At 34.8% G+C, this 25,519-nt stretch overlaps 1 protein-coding gene across 1 annotated transcript in view; it reads left to right on the forward strand.

The window, feature by feature from the left end:
- Positions 1-301: 301 nt before the first annotated feature.
- The window catches only part of LOC141434114 (discoidin domain-containing receptor 2-like), a 316,685-nt gene continuing 291,467 nt past the window's right edge, over positions 302-25,519 (forward strand). Inside the window, exon 1 of the mRNA XM_074096403.1 lies at positions 302-495. The gene's annotated coding sequence lies outside the window, so the exon portion shown is untranslated. The remainder of the gene's footprint in view (positions 496-25,519) is intronic.

Genomic DNA, 25,519 nt, shown 5'->3' on the forward strand with positions numbered 1-25,519 from the left:
CCCCCGACTTTGTCACTTCAAAGTTCAATATCTTAAAAGTGGCTGAATCGATTTTGATGAAACATGTCCAAGAACCATCGCTAGAAAACCTGCTTTCAAATAAAAAAACCGCATACAAATCGGTCCACCCGCTTAATAAAATGATCGAGATCAGTACAAAACATTTTTTTTATCGACAGTTGGGCCATAGACACATGCACGTCACTATGAAGCAACAGGGTCTTGGACGCGTGCGCGTTGCCACCCCAAGTCACATAAATGCCCGTGCGGGTCTGTTTGGCGCTCAGAGCCACGTCCGCAGCCGTCGCAGCAGTCTCCAGAGCTCGCGACGCGACTGCTACGGCCTCGTAGCAATGTTCATATCACCTGTGTGAAATTTCACCGCAGTCTCGAACGGTTGACTGAAAACAAAAGAAACTGTACTTTTTCTGTGGCCATGAATTTGAAGTGATGAACGTTTTGTGCTGTGATTGTGACCAGTGCTGGTTTTAAAAGGTTAGTGTAAAGTAAACTATTTGTGTGGTGTTTTTAAATTTTGTGTATTTTTGGGTTTATTTTGTTTTGATTTATTTTATTAATTTTTGTTTTAGTTTTTTTTTTCAGGAGTATTTCAGTTTGCTGTAGAAAAATAAAACACGGAATTTGTGTTGCTCTGCATGAGACTCTAAAATTGGTTAAGTTTTGACTAAACGAATTAACACTTTGGAGTTAATTTTTTAAATAAATAATTTAAATAATTTTTTTCGACTTTTTTTCTTACTTTTTAACTCACAGGTTAAGAAAATTTGCATCAAATTTTCGGAAATAATTTTGTGGCGCACTGAATTTATGATCAACGTTTACAATCGTCGAATCAACGATTTACAATCCAATTATTTATGAGGATTAAACACATATTATTAAAGAAATCCTGACTATGTTATTTTTTAATCATGTGCATCCAATGTCCGTATTGATCGCTAAATTTTGTATAAATGGGTTTTGGAAACATTTTGTAGATATATACTGAATTAAAAAAAAACACAATATCCGGTTAGAGCCTATGTACACGGCGTTTTTTTATGCGCCGCCGACGCGGCTTTTGTGACGCGCGCTTACGGCACCGAAAATTCTCAAAAAGCTAGTAGAAAAGTGACTGAATCTCGTTGACTGCGCGAGGTGTGCGCCTAAAAATTACACCATATGCTTACGCCCTTATTTCAACTGAGATTAGCTATGCGAAAAATATGTTTGGTGTTTCACTTTTGGTATACTATTTCATTTTCACTTTGGCCGACGAAAAAATATGTAGGTATGCACAATATTCAGAAAATGAATACCCACACCCAAATAATGTAACATAGGTACGTGAGAAATAAATAAAAGTAAACTGATAAATTTTTGGCACTTTAAGGAATTGAAAATTATAACCAAAGCGACGGACTCAATTAAAAAAAAAGATTCGATTAATAATAACAAGAGTATCTCGTACAATTTTTATTCCGTGTTTACTTATTACTATTTAGGATAGGTGTAATGGTTCTAGAAAATTAGTAAAATCACTAAATTACAAAAAGTGTATAATGTTGTTTTGTTCATTACAAATCTTAAGAGACAGATTGTACACTTTTAAAAGAGGTAAATGAGGGTTTTAAAACCTCGAGAGTATAGACATAATTTAAAATTTGTAACAAAATCATTTGTTGCTTATAAAGTACCTACAAACTGTCCTTTTGAAACCAGCTACAAGTTAGAATACTCTTTGATTGAAATATCAACTGAAAGAATTCATTAGATTTAATTTGACCGTTGCCAATTTCGCCGTGTTTTTCGATTAAATAGTAATTGATCAACTGAAATCACGCCTTGTTGGACCGCCGTCACCGAAAATTTTAATGGATAACTGACATTTTAGGCACTTTCTTATAAAGCTTACTCCTAATGGCAGTGTCAAAATAAGTTTTAAACCTCAAGATGAAGAAATTAGATATAACGAAAAAAAAGCGGTTGTGGCCTCAGCTGAGTCTACTCGTACCATTGTCCTAAAGAACAGAACATGCATGCAAGTTGAAATCTCATTTTAGGTAAAATTTTACTGACGTATCTTAAGATATCTAGTCATTAAATAATAATACATGAAATTATGCTACGTTAATAGAAGAAAAAACTGCGGCAATATGCAAAACAGCGGCCAAGTGCGAGTCGGACTCGCCCATGAAGGGTTCCGTAGCAGCAAGTAACATAATAGAAAAGTTTCCTTTACTTTACGATTTATGGCGTATTAAAAAAACTACTTACTAGATCTCGTTCAAACCAAGTTTTCGGTGGAAATTTGCATGGTAATGTACATCATATATTTTTTTAGTTTTATCATTCTCTTATTTTAGAAATTACAGGGGGGGGGGACACACAGTTTACCACTTTGGAAGTGTCTCTCGCGCAAACTATTCAGTTTAGAAAAAAATTATATTAGAAACCTTAACATTATTTTTAAAGACCTATCCATAGATATTCCACACGTATGGGTTAATTAATGAAAAAAAAAATGAGTTTCAGTTCTAAGTATGGGAAACCCCAAAAATTATTTTTTTCTATTTTTGTGTGTAGGTAAATCTTAATGCGGTTCACATAATACATCTACTTACCAAGTTTTAACAGTATAGTTCTTATAGTTTCGGAAAAAAGTGGCTGTGACATACGAACGGACAGACAGACAGACAGAGATGACGAATCCGTAAGGGTTGCGTTTTTTGCCATTTGGCTACGGAACCCTAAAAAGGAGTTAATAATAGTTATCAATTGTAGGCAAGCATATACGAAAACATTTTATTACAACTTTGGTTTCTGTAGGTACTCGTAAAATACCTACCTATGCGAATCTTGAACACAAAACGTAAAAAAAATATGCAAACAATGTCACGCCTATTTAATAAAGCCTCCTTAAAATTCATCCAGAACAATTCCGAACTTCTTAATTCGCAATGCAAATTAAGTAAACGAGATATAATTATGGATCTATTTAAAAGTACTTAAAGCAGAAAAATAAAAAATGAAGTAGGTACCTACTTACAATTCAGTAGTTCGTTCAGATGTCCAGTTGAACTTCACCTCATATTAAGTGTGTGCTGCTGAAGTACTTGGGGGAATGTGTAAAATCAAATTAAGTACCTACAACGAAAACGCGTTAAGAGTGGCATTTGCTTTTTGCAAAGTTGGGGCGGAGGCAGGCAAGCAGAATACGGCGCGGCGGCGGCGGTATTGGCAAATGCGGAATGAATGTAACCTACCGGAATAAAGTTGTAAGCGTGAGCTGCGACATTTCACACCACCTGCTTCAGACCGTACATTAACGTACGTGGACGGCATATCAATAGCCGAATTACAACTTTTTATATTTACCACATTGCCTGAATTTGGGCTCTGTGCACAGAATAGCTAATTATTGTTTTTTTTTATTCCGGCGCTCAGTAATAATTTCCGCGGCCGCTTTCATAAAAATTACACGCAATTTGATTAAGGTTCAAATCTGGTTTGTTACCTCAAGTGTCCATATTGCCACCAAACTTATTAAGTAACTTCGGTTCATTTATAGAGCAAAGATTTTTTATAAATAATAAATATTTTTTTGAGAATTTTAATCTCGGTAATTTATTTTGTGGAGGGCTGGGGACCGCCGGGATGCCACCCCGTGCAAATCGACAAAGGTGGGGAATTAATCTAATGTCTAAGCGTTCCCTTATATAATAGGAGAACAAAACTTATCTTTAATTACAATTTCATCATCAGATTCTGAATACAGATACGACGTCCTCATGGTACTAATAAAGAAGTAAAAGCTATTATTTTATTTAACACTTAGTTAAGAATTAAAAGTTAAAAATAAAATAAAAACTTATCCTTTTTACTTCATTCAGCATTTAGTGCATAACATTTCAAACACGTAGAAGACAGTCCTGTGGAAAATAATTCCACCCATTCTAACACCAGGTGACACCAAATTTTCTATCTAATTAAAGGTGAACACAGAAAGTTCCATCTGAACCATTTTTCCCGGTAACTAAGCCTCTTCCCAGTTCCCGCCGAGCCCAGGGCAACGAAATGGGAAATTTCAATTTCACAGTAAGATTTTATTAAAGTATAGAGGCTTGGGAACCGCTCGAATATAGTTGTTGGAAACAAATAAACGACTTTCCTGGACTTTTTTTCTTTTTATACATAAAAGCGTCGAGTTGATTTATCGTCGGAGCTGCGAGCGATCGCTGGCCTGCGTCGAATCTACGAGTAGATCGACAGAGCATTTAAATTTATTTTATAAGCACATATTGTACATTTATTCGATCGCAGTTACAAAATACCCAATTTTTTATTGAGCTCTGATATAAATAAATAATCAATGTGTTTATCTTCACGTACTTTGACCAAGCCTACTGAGTGATTTGAGTAGTATCTTCATACAGCATCAAATAATAACATACTTATAGACTCCTCGTCAGTAAATTTGACTAAAGAAAAGAAACATCGCTGCTCTTGCCGCATTGGACCGCTTATTTATTGAAAATGCAATTTAATATTTGACATTTATTTTTATTTTAATACGGTCATTGTAATTCCCCCAATGCTTTTAATATAACTATTAAGTTTTTTAGCCGTTTTCATAGCTAGTTAAATCAGAGTTTAAAAGTGCTTTTAAAATAGTTCAAGAGCCGTCAAGATGAAGAAGACGGATGGTACAAGCACCTACATAATACTTACTCGTACCTACTTTGTGTTTAAGTCTGCCGATTCATTCAACCATGTTCAACATGTTAAACCATTTTATGTGTATAAGTACACTATGTAATTCACTGTAATGCGCAAGCACGAACCTTTAAAGTCAACTTTAAGTTATTTGCTTGCGATGGTACATTAAGATGCGCCTGTCCGTTTCGAGGAGCAGTTTCAATTCTACTGCAATAGTGTTTGGCTGATGCAGTACGAGAGTAAATGGAATAAAAACGTGTAGTTCGACCAAAAGCAGGTAATGTAAACAAGTTAGCTGTTCCAAAGCTGTGTGGATTTTAAACGGGGTACTAGCGGAATTCCGCCGGTGCCGGTCTCTCGTAACGCGCCAACCTAAAAGGTAAATGGGTCATAAAGGCATATCAATATTGACCGCGCAACTCCCATCCAGCGTACATCATGCCCGTTATATTGGCCATATCTCACGGTATGCCGAGAAGCCATTTTTTTCCAACAGTAATTTATGAACGCGTCGCTGTATTTTTATAAACGGTACCACATGCGAATTTTTGGTGTCTGACAATGATTACGCAATATTGGTTTACTTTTTTTAAATTAAATTAGCTAATAAACACAAGCTTGGTGACACATATTCGTAAAAAAACTGTTTTGAGAACACATTGTTCGTCATAGATCATCATTTCGCCGAATATGCCAACGCATGGAATGATGTACAGTGGGAGTAGGAAAACCTTCGTCAGTTATTAAATTGATTCCTTTATACAGTCATAGATTCTTAGTACGTTTTGAAACCAAAGCACTAAGTAGACAAGGGCATATCAAATTATACTTACTAGACATGATAATAAGGGTCAAAATAGTATACACCTCTAACATATATCTAGTTTCATATCAATACCAAACCTTTTTAATAAACATCGTCGTAAGAGTTTGAATCAAATAATGTTCTTTTTAATTGTCAGTGTTAGTCAGTGGTAGGGTTGCTATGGTCACCTTTAAACAAGATTATGTTTAGCAGGTTGACAGCTTGATGCAGTATGTCATACTCAATTGGTAAAGCAGATTATCGCTCATACTGAGCAAAGGAAAATAGATCTTAAGGTTATACATTATGGTAAAACACGCATCACGTGTCGTAATAACGAACCTCTGCAACTTATACTTTTCTAGTTTTTCAATATTCTAGTTTCGGTATAATTTAGGTAAAAAAACTTACCGGAAAACCGTAAAAATAAATACAGGAATTTTTCGAACTAGATACTGATATATAATGGTATGTATGAAGCTCCCAATTGACATGTAGCTCACGTGGGAACTTAGTAGCATCAGCTCACATTCTAACCGGAGGTCTATGTCTATCTGTGTGACGTTCCTAAGTACCTATATGTGCTTGGGATGATGATGTTGAACAAATAAAATATTATTTCGTTGGAGTTAACATTGTTTACAAAGTCTGTCCTTTAGTTAAATAATCCGTACCTAAATAAAACTTTATCGTGAAGATATTATTTTTGTGAACAGTTTCATTAATTACCCGCTACTTAATTATTTGAACAACAAAACCCCTTTTATTTGCTAAGCCGATGCCATGTAATTACAGGGCATAGCGTGAACAAAAGGATAAATATAAACATAAATGGTATTGTTCCATTAAATCCTTAAATATTTGATGTCTATTAGAATTGCCAATTATGTAGGCTTTTCTTCCTATGTTTATTGTGCTGAGCGTTATAGGTATTATATGTATTGAACTCAATTACATATTACTTACATATGTCTTAAAACAAGCAACAGCTAAAAAGTTGATCTGACTACAAAAACCACGAAAATAACTTTCTACTCTTCTGTTTGATGTCGCATCGCTTCAGCACGAGCCAGGAGGAACCTACACCTAGTCATCTACTTTACTTAGGTAGATACCTATGTATATGTATACTATCGGTTGGATTTTGATCACTCCAGCTGACTCGTGCTGACTTCAAACAGATCAGTGGAAACTTCATTTTGTGGTTTTATAGAGTTGGTTTAATTGACATTTGGTACATTTTTTTCTCGCTTTTTACTGTAATTAATTAATCTAAGTCACATAGGTTATTGTCAATAGTTCGTCATCTTTTGCAAAATACGTATCGCTTTCCCCGATGCAAAGACGTTAACTGTTGAGGAGTCCTCCTGGTGATATAGTAATAATAATAATAAAAATATTTTTTCATCTTAAGATAGTTGATTGCATTTATTTCCTTCATTATTTCAAAAGATATCCGTGTGTTTTGCTAAGCCAGTAATTCTACTTAATTTCTAACTCTACACTCATAATTTGTATTTGTCAGTTGCGCTTTGATGTTTTTAAAAGAAAATTACATTTTTAAACAATTATCGAAATAGTATGCAACCTCGCTAAAATATTAATTGGCGCCTGTGGTGCAGTCCTAACTCTTAGACTGGGCACAATAAAAAAGGAATTTAAGAACACAAACACTACCTAATTTAAAATATAATGTAATCGATTCTACTCTCGATTCTGAGCAAACTACTTTCTGGTTTTCAGCTATTTAATTAACACCTTGTATACCATCCGTTCCACTTGACCATTATGCGTTGCGACTAACATAAATTGCTTAGCAACTACATTTAAGTACCTACTCGAATGGCAACCAGATATTATAGAGTAGTTCCAGTGGCTAATTGCGATCATCCTCATTTTGATCGCACTTCGCCAAATGATGATATCCAAAAGCACAAGCACGAGTTAATTCAAAATATAACCAAATCAGTACAGGTGTCCCTACAAAATTTAAAAAGTTCATTCAATTTCCCCGAGATCTAGTCATAAAAAAGTGGTTAACCAAGAAACTAAACAATTAGTGGCTGTTTCACCACCAACTGATTAGTGTTAACTGACGGTTAAATGTGATGCCATCTCTATTTAATTTGTTCGAATAGACGGAGATGGCAGCACAATTAACCGTCAGTTAACACTAATCAGTGGGTGGTTAAACAGCCCCTTAATCTAAGTAAGTACCTACAAAAAAGAAATAATTTTCGTTGGATGGTTATCTATACAGGTTGTCGTTAAAACCAAAACTACTGACAGATTAAGCAAATTTTAAAAGTTCCATAATATTCCCACACTTTTACATAAATATACTCACCCTTTATCAGGGTTCCGTAGCCAAAATGGCAAAAACGGAACCCTTATAGTTTCGTTATGTCTGTCTGTCCGTCTGTACGCGGCTTTGCTCAGAGACTATCTAGTAAGTCTAGTGTTAGAAAGCTGTAATTTTGCACGTATATATTATATAGCTACTATGCCGACAAAATGGATCAAATATAAATAAAATATATAAAAAAACATTTTTTTAAGGTACCTCTTACCATCAGGAGACCCATTTGCTCGTTTGCCATCCAGTCAAATAATAAAAAAAAAAACCTTCAAGTTTTTCGATTTGGTCATCTTTTTGCGAAATATTCAACTTTAAAGTACAAATTTTCATTAAAATCGACCGTCCTCGGGCCCCCTCTAAAAGCTAAACTATTGTTTTAAAATTTTGAAAAAATTCATGATGGTAGTAAGTATATCAAACTTACAAGGAAAACTACAACGGCTAAGTTTGCTTGAGAATTATTAGTATCTAGTTTAAGAGTAAATAGCAGCTTAAGGCATAAAATATAGAAGGAAAAAATAGAATAATATTTATTTATAATAATAGTAGTTACTCTTACGTTTTTGATACTAATTAAATAGTTTCTTTAAATTTTTTATTTCAACCCTACCCGTAAAAAAATCTAATAACTCGAAAACCATTTGATTATTCAACATTTTCATTTCTTATTTGTTCGATCTGTAAACTTATGACTTCGCCACCAGCCCTCTTGTTTTGGCATCGGTTTCCGGCACACCTTGTATATAGCATAAAAAAGTAAAAAAAAAACGATTCAATAAATAGAACCCAATTTTCACGAAACCGATTGAATTAAAATGTTTTCTAAACATCATGTACTTCAACTCATGCTCGTATTAGCACAGGGGACCTTTTTAAATTTGGTGGCGTTGGGACGGGCTGATAACACTTTATGTTCACAAAGAGTTGTTTTAGGCTCCACTTTACATAATGAACTGGTATAAAGTCTAAACGTGAATAACGCTATGCTGTAACGGAACACAACAAACAATTTAATAATGTGCTCTGGTCATAGGTACGTTTGAGATAGAAAATTAGCGGATAAACCTAAGAAACACATACATACTCGTACTTAAGAAGTTGGGATAGTCGCGTTGGGGTGTGTATTTTTTTTTACATGTGCATATTTTTTTGGAGCTTCTTACAATATTTCAAATTACGTGCCTTTACTAGGTAAAGTATTTTGAGTACAAACTTTTAGTAGGATAGTAAGTAAATATTGATTTATTTTTTATCACTTGTAGATAAATTAATAATAATAATAAATGTTTATTGACAAAAAGTTAAATAATAAATATCATGGGACACTTGACACCAATAACCTAGTCCCAAACTAAGCAGAGCTTGTACTATGGATACTAGGCAACGGATAAACATACTTATATAGATAAATACATACTTAAATACATATTAATACATACATCCAAGACCCGAGAGCAAACATTCGTATTATTCATACAAATATCTGCCCCGGCCGGGAATCGAACGTGGGACTAACGCTTCGTAGTCAGGTTCTCTAACAACTTGACCATCCGGTCGTTAAACGTTACATTGTTAATAGTTATTTTTTTTTATTCGTCTGGATGGCAAACGAGCAATTGGGTCTCCTGATGGTAAGAGATCACCACCATATAACATGAGATTTAATAAGTATTGGCAGAAAGTTCCTTTTTTACTTATTTTTTTTAAAAGGTTTTTAGTATTGACAAAGTTAATCGATTTTAATGGTTTCTACAATATTATAGTTTCATCGTCAATTTCCGTTTTTTTTCTTCATAATAGTTTTCTATTGTCCGATTCTGTAAATTTTCACAACAGCCTTACATTATTATACCAAATACGGTATTTGACTATTTTGTATATGTTTTATAAATTAAAACTACACAATGCCTGTTATCGAATAGAAAAACTATTTTTAAGCTACCTTACAAAGTTATAAAGGTTTGAAATTCAAGATTAGACAGAGAAAGACATACTGGCATGTGACGTCACACGCCAGTACCGCCATACTTGCTGCATAGAGAAAAGCATTTGAGAAAGAGACAGGTATATATATTTTTCAAAAAATCACTATAAATCCAATTTTCAACCGATTTAAATTTTCTCTTCGCTAAACACGATCTGTTTATCTATATTTTCATAATAATATTAAGATATGGCAAAATCAGGAGTTGTCAAATACCGTATTGTTACAGTTCCAAATAAAAGTTTTTTTTATATATATTATATCTGAGTACATTCTTTGAATAGTAAAACGTACCATTTTCTAATTAATAAATTGAAAGTTGATTGGGTTCTAGGCGGAATTCTGTGTCGTTGCCTATTTCATTTATGTAGACAACGGTACTTTAAAAAACAAAATATAGGTTTTGTAAATTAGATTCGGCTGGCTCTTGTGAAACTAGCGATTAACGAAGACTTAATATTTTTTTCATCTCTCCTGTTCGGAAAGTTTAATTTTCATGGGTAGATAGCTGGGTGGAAAATTGCGTTTTCATCTCTAGGGTGGAAAGTATTTTCTTTTTAATTTTTCGATTAGCCACCGAGTCGAATATAATGAGGGCTATCGTTTTTTGTCTCACTAGATGGCGCACTGTTGCATGCGTGAGGTTTTTAAGTATGGCTTTCAAAGTCTGTTATTACGGGCGTGAAAACAAAGTTTAGATTAAAATAATATTTAATACACCTTAAAACCGTACCATAAAATATGGAGCATGCCACAGTGTTGCATAGTCCCCGTTTTGTTCGGAAAAAAGGGAGGACAAAGGTTTCCGAAAGACAAAACTGTCTCAAAACACAGACATTAATTATCCTGGAACGCATATTTGCCATAATTAATTTCAGATATTGCAAAATATTCACAAAATTATTCTAATTATAAATAAACCCGCGTAGCTCACCCAAAAACTATGAGATTTGACATTTCGGAGACCTCACGCTACACTAGCGCCTCTAGCGGTGAATTCATACGCGATAGCCCTCATTGAGTTACGTCAATGACACTTTTTTTCACGTTTCGGCATGGCCATCTAGATGCACGTCGTGACCAAGGAGCTTATATACTTACTACAGTGGAGGTTGAACGCCGAACATCCGTTTGAAACAAGAAATTTGATCTTTATTACGTCACGAAAATATTCCATCTCTTTCTTTAGTTAGGTTAAGAAAGAGATGGAAGTCATTCGTGAAATGTGAAAGAAGGAGATGGTATATGATGCTATAAATAAGTAATAAAGGTCAAACTTCTTCGTTCGGCGTTCAACCTCCAGTTTGGTATATAAGCTCCTTGGTCGTGACCAACTCGATTTTTTTTATAGTCGGCCGTGGCAAGTGGCCAGTTGAAAAGGTACCGTTATTGGATACAAGTAAATTCAATTTATTATTATTCTCATTTTTTTTGTAGTATTTTACTTTCCTCACAGTCGAAATGAAAAGTAGTGTCTAACTCGGGTGAAATTGCCCATTTCCCCTCGAACAGAAATACCTCGGGTGAAATGGGTCACTTTCCACCCTTGGTTATCAATCTACTATTTCACCTCACTAGCTCGAAAAAGCTTCCTTTATCCTTCGAAATCTGCGTGGAAAGTCGCTTTTTATCCTCTTGTCTGGAAAGAGCGTTTGAAATTCGAACGTTATCGTGAATGGCACCCCCTTGAAAACACATACCGACCGCTTATTTTCACAACCTCGTATCTGGCCACAAAATTGCTTTAGAATCATCTTTATTGATTTGTTGTATACAATTCGGGTAGATATACATAGTGCCATCCACGAAGACGCGTGATTTTGAGAAAATTAGACATTAATGACATTGTAATAAGAACCACGGCACGCGTCATCGTGAATGACTACCTATACATTGTTGAAGTAATATTTAAATCTGTAAAAAATCTGTTATTTTATTCTTATTTTTAAACATTTATTTAGTAATAATAAAGCTCATTTTGGGCCATAAAACTGATTTATAAGTGTTCAATTTATTTTCTTCCATCTACCTACCTACTATTTTTCTCGCTGTCGTGAGGTGAAAAATTATGTGTTGCGCTCGGCTGTAAAGTTGTTTAGCATCTCGTGCCTTTGAAAACCTTGACTACGCTCAGGATTCGCCTTTTGAACCACTCGCTACGCTCGTGTTGCTTACCTAAAATCTTTCGCTTGCTCGAGTTTCAATATAAGCACTCGTGCCAAACAGTTACTTTCCAGCCTTGCATTTGCATCAAATAACTAATAATCGATTCAACGTTAAAAACTCAAATTAAATATTTATCCATTTGTGATAAGAAAAGTTCAACATTGTAGATAAATGTTAACGTGTGTTGGTGTTTCATTATAATTTGGCGCGGATGTTTTATTTACATTGCTTGGTGGAACAATTATTGTGAAGATTATTTTGTAGAAATAAACAATTGGCGTGCGGGCCGGGACTGGGCGGCCCTGATAACGCGGCACGTGAGGACGAATACGTTAGCGATACACCGACTTTTAGCTGATGTAGCTGACTCGCCGATAATGATATCCCTTTTATATACAACTTTAGCCATAAAGCGGGAAATTTCAAACTCGAAGTGCTCGAACTTGTGTGTAACATGTGAACAGTTCAGTATCAATCACTTATTTAAAAGTGATTTGTTGCGGCGACGCATTTATATTATGTAGACGTATTTGCCCGTTTATCAATTTAAATAAGAATTATTTTACCAACCTACTTAAAAATAAAAACGATAAACAAATTAAAAAAATATATAATCAAAAGATCGCGATCAACCAACCGTTTCTCAGAACGGCCCGACTAGTTACAATCTTTTCGGAAAATCTTTTTCAAGGTCGAGTGCGTTCAATAATATAAAAAAAACAATATAAAAAAAACACAAATGGCATATTACTTTTGACATATTTTTATCACGTGAGCAAGTAAACGACAAGAAGACTGAGAAATAATAAATAATAATAATATTAAAATATCACGAGACAATTCACACCAATTAACCTAGTCCCAAAGTAAGCTTAGCAAAGCTTGTGTTATGGGTACTAAGCAACGGATAAATATAATTATACAGATAGATACATACTTAAATACATATTAAACACCCAAGACCCGGGAACAAACATTCGTATTTTTCATACAAATATCTGCCCCGACACGGGAATCGAACCCGGGACCTCAAGCTTTGTAGTCAGGTTCTCTAACCACTAGGCCATCTGGTCGTCTAAAATATAAATAGGTATTACAATTTTTATTTTATTTTATTAATCCTATTATAATATTATAAATGTGAAAGTTTGTGTGAGTGAGTGAGTTTGTGAGTGAGTGAGTATGTTTGTTATACCGGGTGTGGCCTGTAATATGAGCAAATAATTAAAACATAGATCATACTCGTCAAAATGAACAACATTAGTTCAGCGACTTATAAAAATAATTAGTTTTTTAATTTTTATTACACTTTAAAGTTTATTCGAAGAAGCATTGTAAAGCAAAAAAGGCTTGATATTTGTATCGCGACGTCAGTTGGGTTCCAGGATGGCGTACATTGATAACAGTATTTAATTTGTATGAAAAAAGGAAAATCTAAAGACCCCATTATTTTTAAAAATCGCTGCTTTGGCCGTATGACTACTAAGATTTATTTTACCTCTTTATCAATATTGCCAGATCTCAAAACATCTTGGTCTCAAAATACCTAAATTGCAGAATGCCTATTTTGTTTCATAAAACACCGGAGCCTTAATATGGCCGAATTTCAAAATATGCTTAAAACAACCAAATGTCAAAATACCTAAATTTGTATTACACTAAGATTGTCAATTTTTACTTATGATGAATCTTCCTTTTTCTGCCGCGACGGTAATCTTTTGGCATAAACTCTATAGTTAACCATTTAACAGGAACTATACTAAAGTCATAATATCAATATCAAATCATTCTCAAATAACCACCGGTAAAAAAAAATTAGGCATTTTGCCATTTAGGTGTTTTCAGTTTGAGTTATTTTAATATTTTGCCATTTCGGTCATTTGATATTTGAAGGAATTGTGCATTTCAATCTTTAGGTATTTGGAGAATATGACGTTTTAGATCAAAGCCATAATGAATTTCGTGATTTATATTTAGGTATTATGAGCCCATGGTAATTTGAAAGTTAGGGGTATTAGTGAATAAGGTATTATGAAATTAACTAGTTTTAAGCCCAAAGCTTCAGTTCGACGAGTACGATCTATGTTTTAATTATTTGCTCGTATTACAGGCCACACCCGATATTTACAATATGTAATTGTACCTAAATAATCCTATTAATATTATAAATGCGTAAGTTTGTGAGTGTGTGAGTAAGTGAGTATGTTTGTTACTCCTTCACGCTGAAACCGCTAAACGGATTTGGATGAAATTTGGTATGTAGATAGCTGGACATCTGGAATAAAACATAGGCTACTTTTTATTCCGATATTCCCACGGAATAGGGATAAAAATCTCGAAATAACAACCACTGGGCTTAGACTCATGAAATTTGACATGATTGTTCTTAATGTAACGTCAATGAAAACCACGATTTAATTTACGGGAAATATCACGGGAATTTTTAAAAATCTCAAAGTTTAAATTCAGCTGCTGGATCTAATGATTTCCGTGTGCGAAGCCGCGGGTAAATAGTAGTATTATAAATGCGAAAGTTTGTGAGTGAGTGAGTATGTTTGTTACTTCTTCACGCTGAAACGGCTGAACGGATTTGGATTAAATTTGGCCAAAAGTTAGTTAATAACCTGAATTAAAACATAGGCTACTTTTTTTTTTTTTTTTTTTTTTATTTGACTGGATGGCAAACGAGCAAGTGGGTCTCCTGATGGTAAGAGATCACCACCGCCCATAAACATCTGCAACACCAGGGGTATTGCAGATGCGTTGCCAACCTAGAGGCCTAAGATGGGATACCTCAAGTGCCAGTAGCAGGTAGTAGCCAGTAGTAGTAGGTTCAGCAGTTTATCCCAATATTCCACGATCCCTGGGTTTAGAGCTTTGAAATTTTGGACAGTTGTTCTTTACACAACCTCAATGAAGACTACGTTATAAATTTTGGGAATTCCCAGGGAAATTTTGTAAAATACCGGAATTTCAATTGCAACTACCGGATCGAATAGTTTACGCGTGCGAAGCCGCGGGTAAAAGCTAGTAAATAAATAAATGTGCATTCCGATAGGCCCGCGCGAGACCTGTGATATTAGTCCGTCCAGACGACGACACTGGGTCTTGTAGCTTCATAATATCTAAAATGCGGAGTGTGACATGCTTTGTTTAGGTCAAAATATCTAAAGTTTAATTCAACCCAGCGGTCGGATTTGTTAGAAATTTGGTATACATTATAAATATGTATTTCTCAAAAATGTCCGTAAAAGTTGACATTATTCTTTACATATCAGAAGGTGAAGTGCATAGTTTATAGTCAGCGAAAAATTAAAAAGTTAAAAAGATTGCAGGCGCGCTAGCTCGACAATAATGAATTAGCGCGTCTGCAATCAGTAACATTTTTTTTAAGTTAAAAAGGCCATGAAAATGTTGGCACAAGTCGTATACAGCCAAGTCTAATGGCCGGTATCAGATATTTTGTTGGAACTCCGGACTTTTTCTATTGGGTCTGAAATAGCTTGTGGTGTTTTCGGTGGAAAAATACACCTGCAGTTTATTTTTAATGAAAAAAGGCGGGAAAGCATAAGAAAAATATTGGAATAAAATTAAATTTCACAATATATTTTGAGAAAAGTTTATTCTATTTCAGAATTATTCACCATTTTTGAGAAAAGCTAGTCTCGGCTGGAATAGCAATTGCTGGCTTCGTATTAGTTAAACGGCCAATTGCCTACTTCCAGGCCACGACAATAATCTACTATTGTATAGCCTATTTATGTATGTAAATTGTTAACAATACCAACAGTAAGCTTGTATGGAAAAGAGACAAATCATTAGGTACGGGAGTACGAGAGGATCAACGGCTTGAAGACCTTTTACGGTCCCCCCGAAAAGATCCCTACAACTTTCATTAAAACACGTTTCCATTGTACAGTCAAATGTGAATGTGAACTGTATGCACAGTTTAAAATTCATGCATTCTGAATTTGAACGATTCAATGCACTATGCCACTTCAGCGTTCGTCGCTCATTCGTATGCTGAGATTAAAGCGATATTGATGTTGCGTTGGTGGTACCTACTGGCGCAGTTTTATTATATATTAGAGGGTGATAGAAACTAGTCCGTGCCGAGCGCGGTTTTAGCGTAGGATGGACCCATCTCTTCCCGAAGGTGTCGTAAAAGGCGACAGAAGGACCTAATGTGAGAAGGGGCGGCAGCGTTCTCTATTGCCGCCTCCAAACTCCGGTCTCCAGTACTGCGGTGTGGTAGGCAAAGGTAAACCAGCAGATTGGGGCTGTTTCATCACCCATTGATTAATTTTATTTGACGCATAAATGTGATGCCGTCTCCGTCTAGTCGAACACAACAAACAGAGACGGCATCACATTTATCGATCAGATAAATTTAATAAATGGATGGTGAAACAGGGGGTAAATATTTTCGCAAAAAAAACCGTCGTGAAACCGACCTGTCAAGATTGCAGTGACTCAAAAGTGAGAAACTATAGAGCCCTGCTCCTGAGAAAAACAGTCGCAGTGTAGGGTAATTTTAAATTAGCTTCTGATATGGACAGACAGACATGAAAATTTAAGGTTTTCTTGCTGGTGTCGTAAGAGCTAGTTTTACCTTTATACCAAATTTCAAGTTTCTAGGTAAACTGGAAGTACCTTGTACTTTTTGATTAATTGGTAATTTGTATGGCCTTTGGACAACACATTTTTTTAGGGTTCCGTACCCAAAAGGCGTCAACGGAACCCTATTACTGAGACTCCGCTGTCTGTCTGTCTGCCTGTCGGTTCGTCTGTCACAGGGCTCTATCTCTTGAGGCGTAATAGTTAGACAATTAAAATTTTCACAGATTATGTATTACTGTGACCGCTATAGCAACAAATACTAAAAACAGAATAAAATAAATATCAAAGGGGGCTCGCATACAACAGACGTGATTGTTTTGCCGTTTTTTGCTTGATATTAATAACGGTGACAGGTAGACGCTTGAAATATTCACAGAATCTTTAGGTTTACCTATAGTCACTTTAAAAATAAATAACTAAACTAAAATAAAATAAATATTTAAGGGGGGCTCCCATACAACAAACTTGATTTTTTGCTAATGTCTAATGTTGTATAGATAGTACGGAACCCTTCGTGTGCGAATCCGACTTGTACTTGGCCGGTTTTTTATAATTGCGAATGACTTTTAATTGCGTTGACTTAGAAGTTTGAATTTCTCGGTAGGTACTCCTAGACTTGAGTATTTTATATTGATTTCAGTTTGATACCTCCGCGCGTTTCTGAGAAAGAGAGTCTTGACAGACAAACGAATGGACAAGAAAGTGATTATAAGGGTGTAATTTTTGCCGACTGAAGTACGGAGTCCTAAAATTTAAAGAAATACGCGTATTTGGGCTTCAATCAACCCTCTGTAGCTAGCGGATGCAGGTATTTCGAATAACAACTTAATTTTCGAGGGGATTTTTAATTTGAGTATTTTGCCTGCACTCGCGGCGCTTTTCTAAACCAATTTTAAAAAGACGGAGAGTTTCTCATTTAATGGGATTCTTTTATACGCTCTACAGATCCAGCTTATTTGCTTTCTGTCATGAACATGTAACGAACAGAAACAGATAGTTCTAAATTTTTTCAAAGAGAAAGAAGAAAGCAATGGTTTTGACATCTTTGAAAATCACTTATTTTAAACTCGCTTTAAAGTCTCAAAACATAACTTTTAAAGTCCATCTGAGCATTTTTTCTATATGACTGAAATTAATTTTTCTCACCGGTCTGGAAAAGGAGAAACATTCTTATTTTCTCCAGTGGGAGCAATTGAAGTGATGGCCTTGCATTTACGTTAAGGATGAAAGCTAGTGCATTGCAACGTCAAAAAGTCAGATATTTCGGATTTTGCCAGCATTTTTAGCATATTGTTATTAAAACTAGAGTGAAAATTTCTTAATTTATTGAACATATTTATTTAATTTATAGTTCATTGAACATTTCTTGTTCCTGACTGAAGTATACATATAATTTTATTTGCAAAAATCGTAGTTCTATTTGTACTGTACTTATCTCAACTGTGGTTTTTATATGAATAGTAGGTACAGTTTATTTTTCTCCTCAGCGTGTTATTATTTACCTTTCAATCTTAATAATTATAACAAAAGATAATAGACCATCCTCCCTTGCATCGCTCCCTTAAAACCCCTATGTATAACCAATTTTATTGAAATTATTAAACCCGGTTTCGAGATCTCAAAAGACACATATATCTACAATTTACTCGGTAAACTATTTCAGAAAAAACTATAATAAATTGGAGAGCTAATTTCATTTTATTTTTTAATGCCAAGTTCAACCTCTACTCTAGATTACAAATGGATATACACAAAGTTACTGTTCTGTACCGCCGAGGTACAGATATTAAATATTTAACAAGCTTGTAATAGAATACCCTTTAGGGCTTGCCCCTGTTGCTAAGCTACGCTGCACCCTCTCTCGGCGAGACTAAAAGAAAATTTTACCTGATCTATGTAGTCAGAATACACATGTGTTATTGAAGCTTAATTTGGTTGGTAACATCACGCCTTTACAACGTTAGTATATCATAAACTATATTTTATATGAAATTCGTGAACACATTAAAATGTCGTTAAAAGTTTTCTAATTAACGTGCTTCATGTATTTTGAATGAAATTGAATATTGTGTAAGTAATAAAAGTTTTTACGAGGCAAATAAGGCCAGTCTGCGAGTGAGTCGAGCGAAATGGTTACAAAGGAGCAATGTAACTTTCAGTACGTATTTACCGCAGATGCGTGCCCATGAAGTTTTCGTTAACGAGGGTTCCGGCGAAATGAGGTACCTGACCTTTGTAGCCACCGACGCCACAGATTATGAGATATCGCAGACTGACTGTTAGTTTGCAGATACCATCACCAATCAGCGCAAACCGAGGCCAAGTTCAGGAGAGCTCAGGCCAAGCTAATTAATATTTGAAGTTCGAGTTTAACTCTAGAAAATAATTAAAACGAAACTGACTGGTATTGTCGTCTGCCAACAAACAATGGTTATACAAGGCTCCCTTTGCCACCGTAAGCCCAAAGTTATCTATACTTTAAAATTTTCATAAAAGTCAGTTATGAACCCTGAAAATAATAAAATAATAACAACGTTCTCAAAATTTTAAAATGATTCTATATCATTAACAAACGAAATGTAATATTTTGGATCCAACCTGAAATATACCTACTCGTACTCCTGCCGTTTTAGGTACTCATAAGGAAAAGCATTTACTGGGTCGACTACATATATGTAAAAATATCTACACATACATATATCTCAACTAATATACATTTTGGCTTTTTGTAATATTTTATTTCCTGCCTATTTTCATTACTGTGAGTACGCCGATATTCTGACTGACGCGCGAGCTATCCCGCGCAGTGAGGGCATTTTAGACAACATTTCCGAACGTCCATTAAAAGATTTGAAGGATTAAACAAGTTCCCTTATTGCGTTTTATTTTTAAATCCCCAATGTCACAGGTTATTTGTTAACCTAGGCTAGGTAGATATACATTATCATTATTTATCATATATTGTTTTTTTTTTTTTAACTAATTCTTAAAGCCAAGTAGGTAGGGTATTTAGATCTGCTTATCGCTAATGATGCTAATCGTTGCTAGCTTAAGCCCAAAACTCTAATATTAATATATATTATTTTGATAAAAATCTTGTCGTTGAAATTTCAAGATTAAAATTTAAAGTAGGAAAAATGTATGCAGACTCACGCACCAAGCATTTTATCGTCCCTCACCGTTTACAAGCGAAAACTCTGTTCTGGATAGATTTTATGCAGAGATAAGGAATTATTTAAAGCGGAATTATTATTTTCTTTTTGGTTTGTTGACATGAAACTGCCGAGGAAGCCTTAAATGCCTTTTTAACTGTTCAACAGCTTAAGTGTCTTAGCCTTTAAGAAATTATTGTTTTTTTTTCTACGGCAACAATTCCCTATTACCATACACAAATCTTAAACTTTTATGAGTTACCTACATTAAAAATCCACAATTTACAATTTTATAAAATCAAAATGGTAATGGAATGGGAACGGAAAAATTGTGCATAATCCTTAAATGTGGTGGTATTAAAATTACATAAATAATATCTTAGTTATTGTATATTATAAAATAAATATCACAGAGCACATACGTAACACTAGAATCTAAAAATACAGCCGAACCGAAAACCTCCTCCTGTTAGTAGAAGTCGGTTAAAAATAGTTAATCGATCATTATCATACTGATCACATTATGATATTTTAAAAATTACAAAATATATCTATCAACGAGAAAGTTTTTGTAGGTACTGTAGGAACTAGGCTGTATACCGCTGGCAGGTGGTAAAACTGACCACCTGGCAGGTTAGATTAACCTAGTTTTGTATAAAAGGATAGGATTTTTTATATTGTGTTTCTAGAATTTAACTTTAAAACCGATTGACAGCGGTATACATGCCGGGAGCGCAGATTGCTCCCGATAGCCTAAGCGGCTGGTGCCATTGTATGTAAATGTATTTATAAGTTATAAAATATAATATAATTAATTAAAGTTTGTTGATACTATTTATTCCATAACAGTTTAGAGTCACGCGCGTAGATCCCCTGTACCTATAGAAGCTCTTACCAAGTTACAGTCCCCACAGTACCAACCGGGTGTGGCCTGTAATATGAGCAAATAATTACAAACATAGATCATACTCGTCAAAATGAAGAACTAGTTCAGCGACTTTTAAAAATAATTAGTTTTTTAATATTTATCACACTTTAGCTTACTATTTAGTTTATTCGAATTTTTCCTATGCATACATATCTCAGGTTGCTTATTTCTACTACGCTACTTATGCAGCAGCACTAGCGACTTCTATGTTCCGCTCTCATCGAGAGACGTCACACTCTTTCGGAACCAACCGCTCACCCAGACAAGAGGTGTCGCTACTAAGCAATCAAAATTATGATTGGTTTTTTGGAGTCTTTTTGTATTTTTTTTTCAACTTCTAATTTGTTACTTTTACGGGTATCCAGCGGTGGTGTAGGGGTTATAGCACGCAGCACGGATTGCTGAGGACCTGGGTTTGATTCCCAGCGCTGGTCTCTTTTTCTGGTTTTTCTGTGCATCCATGTCTCAGTTTGTCTTTTCGATATGGTTTCACGGGATACACGTAAAAGGAACAAAATAAATTTGAAGTTGAAAAAAAAAATACAAAAAGACTCCAAAAAACCAATCATAAAATGCTTGATGTTTGTAGCGTGACAGGCGACAGGCGACGTCAGTTGTGTATTAGGATAGCTTACATTGATAGCAGTAGGTATTTAATTTGTATGAAAAAAGGAAAATCTAAACCTCAATCTAAATCTAAATCTTTCCGTAATTGCACTCTCCTGTGGCCCGGCGGAAGACCAGTGCTGGTTTTCAACCAGCGATATGCTGAGCCGGGACCTTTTTATAGCGGCAACATTTCCTATTGTTATTTTTGCTTATTATGTGTCATTGCTGTTATAAATAAATTATTTTCTTTCTTTCTTTCTTTTCTTTCTTTCTAAACACTCCATTATTTTTAAAACTCGCTGAACTAATGTTGTTCAGTTTGACGCGTACGATCTATGTTTTAATTATTTGCTCGTATTACAGGCCACACCCGGTATAGGAAGTAATACCTAATATGCAGTAATTATAGGTATACTCATAATATTATTATTCCCTATTCAATCATGTATAGGAATATACTTATATTTTTTAATATGTCCCATCCCACTGTTGGGCAAAGGCCGCGCTACTAAGTATACATTATTATGGGAAAAAAAAACCTAAAAAACTTAACCGTAAACTATTAACACTTAAAACTTCAAACTAAATTATAATAAATTAAAACAGTAATTAGGTGTGACACTCGCACAGATATCTTAAAACAATAAATTACTGTAGGCCCTTAGACCACTGATTTTAATCTTAAACTCAAAATAAATTGAGAGTGTAATGGCTTGATTATTAATATTTTAACTTTTTTTTCTTTGAATAGTTTGTACCAGAAGCACTAAAATCTTGTTGAGTTATTAACCACTTTTAAAATCTCGCTACCCACTCACAAAATGAATTTTGAATTTGTTTGAGAATATTCAACAAACTACTTCCGATAGCCTCGGAGTCAAGGTTTTTCTTTTAAAGCGATTGAAAGGTACTTTGCGTAATTATTTGATCCATTAGCATTTTAAATTCCTTATTTATTTTTATAAATAAATAGTGATTGATATTAATCATCTGACTTTTAGTGTTTATATAAATAACTAGCTGTTGCCCGCGACTCCGTCCGCGTAAAAGTATGAAAAATAGTTTACAACCTATTTCTCAGACTTACAAAATGTACACAAAAAAAATCTTTAAAATCGGTCATGCCGTTTCGAAGGAGTTTTGGTCACCAACATTTTTGTCCCGAGAATTTTGTTTAAATAAATATATTTACCTACATATAAAAAACTATCCAGTTAATCCACAAAAAGCTAGACAATTTTTTTTTATTTTTAACCGCAAATGACGGATCTATTTTATGGTTTAGAGGATTTTTAGTAAAACTTCACTTTAGTTTAGAAACTTGGTTAGGGTCAATCATAATCAGAAGTAAAAAATACTCATGTTAGAAATAAATAAACTGTCTACGGCGATTTTTTCCTATGTCTTGACTGGGTTAATCTGGCGTGTGTGAAGTATTTGAACACAGACATATTTCGAAAAGCGGTGCGCCGTTATCGGATATAGTGGTTTGTCGGTGTAATTAGTTGAAATAGTTTATTGGTCAAGCAAAGTATGACGGTACGTTCTGTGTATCTACAGTTGAGGGATGAAAACAACCACGCGGACAAAATTACCCCGTACAATTCTAGCGCACAAATGACTAGAAATCTGTCCATGCAGTGTGCATTCACTAGAGTGGTGAAACAAAAAACATATGTCGTAGTTTGTCGACGGTTTATATTGTTCCATCATATTTTTTGAAAGGTCCCAGAGAAAGCGGAATGCACCAGTGTACGCCTGTCCAAACCAACACTTGACTTGGACACCAACTTGTCCAATAACTTTAAGTGACGGTTATCAGTGAAGCCATCTCTGTTTGTTTTGTCCAAATAAACAAAGAAGGCATTAATTTTATCTAACATTTAAAGTTAGCCGACAAGTGGTGAAACAGGCCCTGAGATAGTTAAAGATCCTTAGTTAAACTTATTGTTAGTAAATTTTCTTCGTCTGCTATTTATAATCTTTAAAATTAACTTGAAATTAGAAGTTCAGGGATCCCTGATTTAATGTTTTTGGCCTTATCTGTAAACGTGGGATTATTAATTGCTCACCCAAATGGTAAATTTTAAATAATGGTAAATGGTAAATTTTGGTGTATCAAACGTTCCTTTTAAATTATACATGCGATTTTAAGTAGACACCGGTTCACGGCGCCCCGGTCCTGTACCCTCGATTCGCTTATCTACGTGATTACGTTTCGATAATCTTTTTAAGGTAAATTGATTGAAAAATAGATATATTGATGATTTAAATAAATTTTGTATGCGTGACGAGGGTGCCGTTTCATTGAGACAGCTTGCTCAAGTCTCTATTTCAGTGTGTACCAGCATTTTATTATTATGCCACTAAATTAAAATAAGTGAATAATCAGGTTTATGGTTGTTTTACCCCATACTAAGTCTTTCTAAAGCATGGTAGCTAGATGAGCATGTGGGTCACTTAAAGTTATGGAGCCTCTACCGCCCATGGCCACTCGCGATGTGGAAGCTGTTTGGGAACACAGCACAGAGACCATTTACTCTATTCATTGCCTATGCGGCTAAAGGCCAAATTCACGCTCGCGGTCGTCTTTTTGCCCTCATCCTCTGACAAAAAGAAGTGGTGAACGCAACTGTGATACGGAATTTGTTAGATAATACACTACATCTTTTCGTGTCTTAGTGGCTTGAGTAATTAAATAGGTATATGCAGCAGCTACATTACTAACCCGTGATCATTTGCTTTATCAAATAAATCTAATACTATAATTTTCGTGGCTGGGGCTGGTGTCGGAACTCGGTCTCCATGGCATTACGTCGAGTTCTGCCTCGATTGATCTGACAGATATTGCCGCTTGCGCCAGCCGGCGCGTGAAGATTCTCCCGGTACATCTACATTAAAATAGCTACCTGAAAGCTCTTTTCACTCGATTCGCTGAAGCCAAGAGTTTGAATGCACTTTACTGTGTATAGAAACAGTACCTATTGGTATCCGTAAAACACGTGTATGTCTATGTCCGCATACAGGTATTAAATAGATTACACCTTGCTCTACTCTAGTCGTAAGACTTGCGCATTTTTTAACGAACCTACCTGGAACTGGAAACGGACTTCTTATTTTCAAATTCAATTAATCATAATACCTTGATAATGATATTGATGGAATGATAAATGGGTGGAAACCAAAAAAACGAGTGAGCGGAAAAAAAATTGCTGTGACACGAAAATTGAAGAAAGTACGTCTTCTAGGAACAAGTTGAATAATAATATGTATGAGAATGAAATTTCAAATGTTTACTAACAAAGTTTAGATACAAGTGTTAAAAGCACTCATAATACAGTTTGGGTGTTTAAAAATAACTGATATTATTATGAAATTAAAATCTAAGGTTTATATAAAATTTAGATTAATATTTCCTAAAGAATGTATGAAAAAGAATCACTCTTCTTCTACAGTATGTAGCTAAATATGCTCGTAGGTAATGTTTCAAGTGTGTTAACAAAACTTTGCGCTTATAACGGGTGTGGCCTGTAATACAAGCAATAAATTAAACTCCTCGTCAAACTGATGGAAATGGAATCTTTGAATCGTCTTTTTTTCTTACAAATTAAATACTGCTATCAATGTAGGTACGCCATCCTAGAACACAACTGACGTCGCCTGTCACGCTCCGATCAAAGAGTGCCAGCAATAAATGTCTATTAAAACTGTGCGATGAACAGACTCAGCTCTACGAATATAGGTATTTATACTAATAAATCTAAATCTAATTTGGTTTTTCGGAGCCTCTTGGTACCTTAATAGTTTTTACATAATTAATCATCGTTTGTTATATCTATCTATACATATATTATAATAAAGCTGAAGAGGGTCGAAAGTATGTACATGGAAGATATTCGAAAAAAAGTTGGCTGGGGATACTTAAAATCAATAACAGGACACGTTCCAACAGTTTTTAGAATCGTTGTCTGTCTGTCTGTATATCTGTTTGCCTGTTTATTTGACCGCGCATCACGTGAATACGGCTGAATGGATTTTAATGCAAACTTAACTAATCTGTCGAGAAAATCCCCAGCTAGTTCAAAGGCTATAAAAATTCAACACTAGCTGTGCCTGCAGCTCCGCCCGCGTAGATTTCGGTATGTGTCATTAAGCGCCTAATGCACCACTAATTTAT

Source organism: Choristoneura fumiferana, chromosome Z, assembly GCF_025370935.1.
Source record: "Choristoneura fumiferana chromosome Z, NRCan_CFum_1, whole genome shotgun sequence".
Lineage (NCBI taxonomy): Eukaryota > Metazoa > Arthropoda > Insecta > Lepidoptera > Tortricidae > Choristoneura > Choristoneura fumiferana.